This window comes from Poecilia latipinna, unplaced genomic scaffold (genome assembly GCF_001443285.1).
Source record: "Poecilia latipinna isolate Pla-1442-1.1 unplaced genomic scaffold, P_latipinna-1.0 Scaffold321, whole genome shotgun sequence".
Taxonomy (NCBI): Eukaryota; Metazoa; Chordata; class Actinopteri; order Cyprinodontiformes; family Poeciliidae; genus Poecilia; species Poecilia latipinna.
In genome coordinates this window covers 252,193-259,319 of record NW_015112937.1, presented here as the reverse complement: position 1 = coordinate 259,319, position 7,127 = coordinate 252,193, and the positions used below count along the sequence as shown (strand labels likewise).

At 39.5% G+C, this 7,127-nt stretch overlaps 1 long non-coding RNA gene across 1 annotated transcript in view; it reads right to left on the bottom strand.

The window, feature by feature from the left end:
* Positions 1-889: 889 nt before the first annotated feature.
* Positions 890-7,127, bottom strand: part of LOC106949040 (uncharacterized) — a 29,238-nt gene continuing 23,000 nt past the window's right edge. The window contains exon 2 of the long non-coding RNA XR_001425309.1: positions 890-1,102. This is a non-coding gene — a long non-coding RNA (uncharacterized LOC106949040). The remainder of the gene's footprint in view (positions 1,103-7,127) is intronic.

Sequence of the window (7,127 nt, the reverse complement as noted above, 5' to 3'; positions counted from 1 at the left end):
GTTGCCACAGGAGATTAAACGATTTCTCAAACATGCATGAAAGAATCAAAGCAACACTCCACATCATAACATGATGTGAAGCTCAAAAAAGTTTACTTTACATAATTTAAGGTGCACAGCTTCCCTGTTAATGAGTGCAGGATGGAAGAATGGACCAGGAGATGTGTTAGCAGATCAGGGCTTCACCTGCAGAGATGTTCACAAGTCGTTTCTCAAGTGTCTAAAGAGTTTAAAATGAAGAATTTCTCAGACATGTCCTCTGACCTGTACATGCTAAAGCTACATACTCAGAATAAAAAGATACATCCACTTTTTTTTTCACTGTGAAGTTAACTAACATCTTGCATCAGGTCAGTTAGAATTGCCTAATTAATGTTATTTGCTAAACGCTTCAATAATGAGAGAAAATGTCTTCCATATCAAAGGTTTACATGTATTTCTTCAGTATTTGCTCCCTCTGCCTTTGAACTTGGTAAGTTGGGTCAAACATCCTTGTTGAAAATCTAACCAGGCAGCTTTGGCTTCTGGGAAAAATCCCACAGCAGAAAAATCTTGGATCGTGTTGTTATCTTATCTTGTAAAACTGCAACCAAAACTCAGCTAAGCGGACGCTGGCCGACTGGATATTCTCATATGTGGATATTCAAAATTCTTTTATTTAGCTCTGGAAAATCTAGAACAACTTCTGACGAGCTTAGGAACTTTTGGATGAATGGCATGAATACGCCTGGATGTAATTTGAATCGGTAATTTGAGTAGTGTAGCGCATGCTGATTGCTAACACTTATTAACGGACTACGAATATAGCGATGACTCCATCAATGAGCCGATGTGGAGACGAAAGAAAAAGAGGAGAAGCAAACAGCAGCAATGAAGCAGCTGCAAATTAACTTTTAAAATGAGCTTTAATTAGTTCTGCTAATGTAGCCTCACTGAGGCCTCAGTGGGGCCAGAAGCACACATTGATTCTTCCTTAGATAAGAGCTCCCACAGACGGCGCTGCTCAGCCGTGCTTCCCTCGTCTTTGTCTGCCGCATCAGAAGTGTCCCCTCGTGGTCCCCGTCCAATTACGGTCACTGCCAAACTTCACACTCCCATTAGTCTGGTGAGAGAAACCCCAAATTTTATAAAGTGCAATTTACGAAAACAAAATACGACAAATCAACATTTTGGCATTGGACATTTCTGCAGACGTTTGGTGCCAAAATTCTAAAATGCAGACTAAAGAAAGTAATCATTAAGCTATTTGTTTTATCTCTGGAGTCAAGAGGCAGCGGTTTATTCTTCGTCGTGCCCAAGATCTGCAAAAATAAAGATCAGAGAAGGTAAGAATTAATCAGAGCTGATCAGGTATTGGTGCCTGTTGTGTACAGTTTAGATCTATACCTTGTGCTCTGAGTGACGTCATGCTTTATTTATTTTATATTATATTTAGAATTCCTAATTGCACTTTCTGAACCATTCGAAAGGTTTGTTGCTGCTTATTTTTACATGTTTGACCAAGTTTGTGAATGTATTGTGTATAAGTGTGCTGCACCGGTGCAGTTATCATATAATTAAGTCAATCCAGAACCGTCAGCTGATGCTAAACCTCAGATATCTGTATCGACATCAGAAGTGAAAAAAAGTGGAGCGGTGCATCCCAAGCAGAAATAGGTGGTTTAACAAAGTATTTACTGAAGGGGCCATAAAATACACAAAATATGTAAAGTACAAATTAACAGAGAAACTAAATAGAAATAATTTAACAGGTAAAGATCTCAGCTTACATAAACAAGGAAATAAAGTATGAACACAAATGAAACCCAAAACCTAAACAGTCCAATATTGTGACAGTTTTCTATCTAGGGAACCTCAGAATAGCAATATGTTATTCCATTGTCTGGACCAGCAGGGGGCGCTGCGTTGTCATTGACTTTGCAGCAATCCCTCATACCCAGCATGCATACAGTGACAGTTTAGTGTTAGTTTATTATACGAGAACTATTTGTGGGATTTTACAGCCTGTTGAAAACAACAACTACAACCCGACTCAAAGTGTAAAAAAATAATCAGACATAACAGAAGGAGCCCGAACAACACTGTGTGTAGACTCTGCACAACTCAGGAAATGTTGACATAAGGCAACTCTAGTGGGCAAACTCTCATGAATGGCATGACCTTTCATGTTAAGACTCAGTCATTCAAATTCCTGCGGTAAATGTCACCAAATGTCACATCAAGAACAGCAAGCGATGTAAAATGTGATCAAAATAAATAAAAAAAGACTGCACAGTTTCTGTGCAATCTCTCTCAAACTGAGAAAAAAAAAACTCTTAGAAACAAAACTGTCACTTTGTCTGAAACTCTGTAAGTTTGCCAATTAGAGCCCTGTGATGTTGAGAACTGTGGGGAAATGTCGGAGGAATCAATAGCCAGCTAATTTCATGCAGAGCACAGAGTGTGGAGCCAAGCTTGGTGATTATGTTTGAGAACACCGAGGTAAATAAGGGTGTTTACCATGTATTTATACATCTTAAAAACCCACATTCCTGGCTGGGCACACCGCACAATTAAACGCTCGTAATTGAAAGACTTGACAAATAGGCTGTCCGTATTCACGAGCTCAGCAGTGGCTCTGAGTGCGGCGCAACACGGTTGCATTGAGACCATTTTCCTGAGTTCAGAGAGAGTCTTGTAACTTATTTACAGTCGAGTCAGGCCGGCTGCTGCTGCCTCTTCATGGAACATTGGCCGCAGAGCCACGGACGTTTTCACACCGGGCACGCCGGTGGTCACGAAACATGTTTTGATTGACAGTTTTGTCACTCGGCCACATTTCATTTGAACCTCAAAGCAAGAAAGAGCAAAGCATCAGTGTGGTAGGTGGGAGGGGAGGAGGGCAGTTATGAATATGAGCTGACTTCTAGAACAGGTGTTTGATTATGAGGGGTAATATATTTAGAACTATTAATGAATTCAAGTAAAAGACCATGCAAGGGAGGCAATAATGTAACATGGAGGACAGAGGAGGTCAGTACTAGTTGTGCTTCGATTATAAATATGCGCAAAACGTCAATATCAAAAAATATCCCTTCAACTACTTCCTGTCATCTTCTTCTTTGTAGTTTGCGCCAGTGGCAACATCTGGTCGTTGGTCATGTGACTTGTGTGTGAAGTGAAAAAAAAGTGTTTCCATTGTAATGTGCGAGATATTCTAATTTCAATATGGCCAAAGGAAAGAAAAAAAAAAGAAAAAAAGAAAAAACACCTCATCTGAGTGCCAAAACTTATCAAAAAAAAAAAAAGAGAGCTTTTTCTAAATGGACACATTTCCACTGAGCACATTTATTTTATTTTTGATATGTCAAATTTCACAATTGTCTGGTCAATAAAAATGCAGCTAATAAAACAGGTTCAGTAACTTTTCTAAATTGACAATGATGTAATGCAGATAGGCTAAGATTGCTTCTTTACTTTTATTAAGATTTCCATTGATTACAAGACAGACGGACAGATGGACAGATCTGCCTGTCCATCCATCCATCCAGTCTCTCTGAACCTCATTTGCCACCTGTCAAAGTAAATTGCTTTCATGTTATTAGCATGCCATCACTTTCAGCATTTGGAAAATTATTCATTAAGTATTAATGATCAAATCTCCGAGTGCCCATTATTTTCTTGATACCAAATTAGGTTTTATAAATTGCCATCATGCAAAGTGATGGATTGCCACGTTAAAGACATTTGTCATGAAGCTAAAAGACAGAAATAAAGGAGAAATGTACAAATACTCCATCCAGTGTTTCAGATCAAATGTGCACAAACAGCTTCCACACACCCGGCGCCCTGGTGGATCTATTAGAGTCACAAACAACACCATAAATTTGTGGAGCCCAAGAAGTCAGGCAAATACAATGAACCATTGACTGGGAGCTAAAAATCCCTGGGACAACATTTGCATCTCAATAAAAAGCCCCAACACAGCAGGTCAGGCTTTCTGAATGTCTCGGCATGCAAAACATCAAATGACCAAACTGGAGACAAATAATGTTTTGACCAGGACAGAAATTTATGGAGACACAGGCTCATTTACACAGCGCGGTTTCACAAAACAGCGCAGTTCAGATGGCCGTAATTGAAAGCAGACACAATTTTATTGCAAAAATTAGGGCAGAGCTCCAAAAAGGCAAGTTAAAACTCTCCAGGGCAATAAAACAAAAAACAAAACAAAAAAAAACACACACACATGCACACACACTGTGTCCTGCGAAAAAGTCTTAAATTATTACATTTCTTTCTTCTTTTTGGGGTCTTTGTGTTTGGAATTTGCAAGTTCCTCTGTGCATGGATGGATGAACTCTTTCAAAAGGCTCTAGGTTTAGCTTTTTCCAGGTTACCTTTCCTACAGGAAAGGTGCATCTGCAACTATTTTGGGAGACAAGAGATTATGAACCTTGAGGCTGATGTCTGTTTAAAGTTCTCTGCAGTTCAAATATTGTGTTGCTCTTTAAATGTTATTCACTATTAATGTAATACTTGTATTTTCAGTTGTGTGTGGAGACGGAAAAAAAAATCCTCCAGTCAAAAGTAATTTTGGGGTTTTAATCCTCTCAAGGCTGAAGCAGATTTTGAAGGGGCAGTATTATAGAATCATTCTATAGCACAATGAAGTAACTATGTTACCTTCAGTTGTTTTAAAAATGATGTATGTAGAATAGAATTCATAATTTAACCCCTTTGAAATTGGGCATCTGTCTCTTTAAGAACTCCTGCTCTTTCTAAAACTCCGCCTTCAGGAAGTCATCACAACATGGCTCCTCTATTAACCCTTTAACAAGGTTTTTATCAGCGTTTCAGAAGAAGTAGCTCCTACAATGAGCTCAGCTAATGTGCAGTTCCACCAGGTGTTTGCTAATTGCTGCTGGCTAGTCTGAAGGAGCTGAGGGAGTCACATGGGAGGGAAACGACAGGCCTGCGAAGGAGCTGCACCTAGAAAGTGGAGCTAGATCCACCAGGGTGTTTTGCACAGCTGAATGGTTGCCATAGAGATTCAAGGGTTTCTCAAACATGCATGAAGGAATCAAGGCAACATTTCAGGTATGTTTTACATAATACTGCAACTTCAATGCTGCTTCAGAGTGTAACTTCTGCAAAAGAATCAGCAGTTCAATAATTAATCAATATGAGAGTTCAAATGCAGTGAAAGCTGAAGTCTGCATTGGTGAAATGAATTAATACTTTTTACAACTCAACCTTTTCACAGTCTGGAGTCACTTTACTAAGTTGGAGTGAAGCCACAGTGAAAAAAAATATTGCTTTATAGTTCTGTTGCAGAAAATTACAGCTTCTTATTTTTCCAGTGGGAACCTTTTCCTTCATCCTGCAAAATCTTCAGCTAAGCCTGTACAGGCAGTAGAATGTGAAGAAGAATTCAGAAGCCACTCCATCAGTGTCGGCTGACATGATGTACATAAAGCAGCAGCAGTAAGAACACACACCAAACAGCGCAGGGGAAAAATAAAGCTTCAGAGTGACGTACAGCCTAATGACCCGCAGGCATGCTTGAACTTTTCGCTTCAGTTATTTTCTGTCTTGATCATTTCTGTATTGACCATTTTCCTGTGTTGTCATTGTAATTGATCTCTTTTGTCAATTTGGCTGGTCTCTAGTTTCTGTTTATTATTTAAGCATCAGTAACTACAGAAAATATTCTCAAAACTTTGGATATTCTACTAATGTGAAAAAAAGAACAAGGTTTTGCTGTTTCCACTAAATATGAAACGCAATTAAAATCACACGTGAATAAGTTTCTTCATGCGATAAGTTATTAAAAAACATGCTGTGCCATCATCCTCCAACTACTTCCTGTCGTCTTCTTTGTGGTTTGTACCAGTGGCAACATCCGGTTGTTGATCATGTGACTTGTGTGATGCAAAAAAAGTGTTTCCATTTCACTTTTTGCAAAATAAAATAATTTTGATACGGCCAAAGAAAATAAATTAAAAAAAAAAAACTAGCAGGGTGTCCAGTCAGCAAATTTATTTTCAAAATGTCAAATTCTGCAATTATTACAGTCAGTGGAAACGCAGCTAGTTTCAGTCTTTTCCTTTTTGTCACTCCTGTGTCCTTCCCCAGCTGCATCTACTCGCCTGTAATTAGCTTTTCTAGCCCCTTTTGTCATTTCCAACTCTTCCTTAGTATTTAAGCTCTTCAGGTTGCCTTCGGTCTCACAGAGTCCTTCGTTTTATCTCCATCCTACTTCCTGTGCTGACTGTCATCCTGCTGTAAGCTGTAAATAGAGAATCCTTGCTTCACTACATTTCTGCTCTTGGATCCTCCACGACACATAAACGCCTAACAAGAAATCTGACATATTTCACTCATTTTTTAGGCATTTAGCAAATACAAATAGTTGTGGTAATTCCAACCAAAAACAAGAGAATTTTGCTCTGATTTAACTTCAGACAGTGAAGAAAAAAAGAAGTTTTTTTTATTTTTTATTCAAAGTATGCAAACTTCAAAATTAGGAAAAATGTTGACAAAAATGCACACAACTATAATTCAAATCACAATTTAAGTTTTCACATTTTGGGGATGTAGAACAGCTAAAAGCGTTAATCTTTAAATATTTAGGACCGTCCTGGCGAATCGGAGCGAGATTCGATCGTAACTTTGCTGATGGCCAAATCATGACTGAACGAGCGCGCCAGAGATAAAACATGAAAACCCGAGAAGAGGAACGGCCGACTCCTCCGGCTGTACTGAAGGAAAACCATGAGCAAGAGCTGCAGGGGCTTCATTTCAATGCCTGCCACCTCCATTGATTTAAGGCCCAGCATCAGCAGAAGACTCATTTAGGCGAGTCATCTGTCTCGCCTGCCTGGGCCTGCTAAAAGGTTATTTAGCTTCCCGGTGCTTTGGAGCAATAGATAAAGAGCAGGGAAGAACACAGCTGCTGTGTGTTTATGTTACCCATCGATTGCCGTCGCCTGTTTGTGCCAGGCCGGCTTGGATCTGTGTCTTTCTCTGGAGTCAGGGGAGGACAAGTCACACACTGAGAGGTTTTGCAGGGTCTTATTGGTCGGTCGGCATTAAACGAAAACGACGGCACGGTCTGGGTCCTTCTGATGTGAAGGGAAAATAGG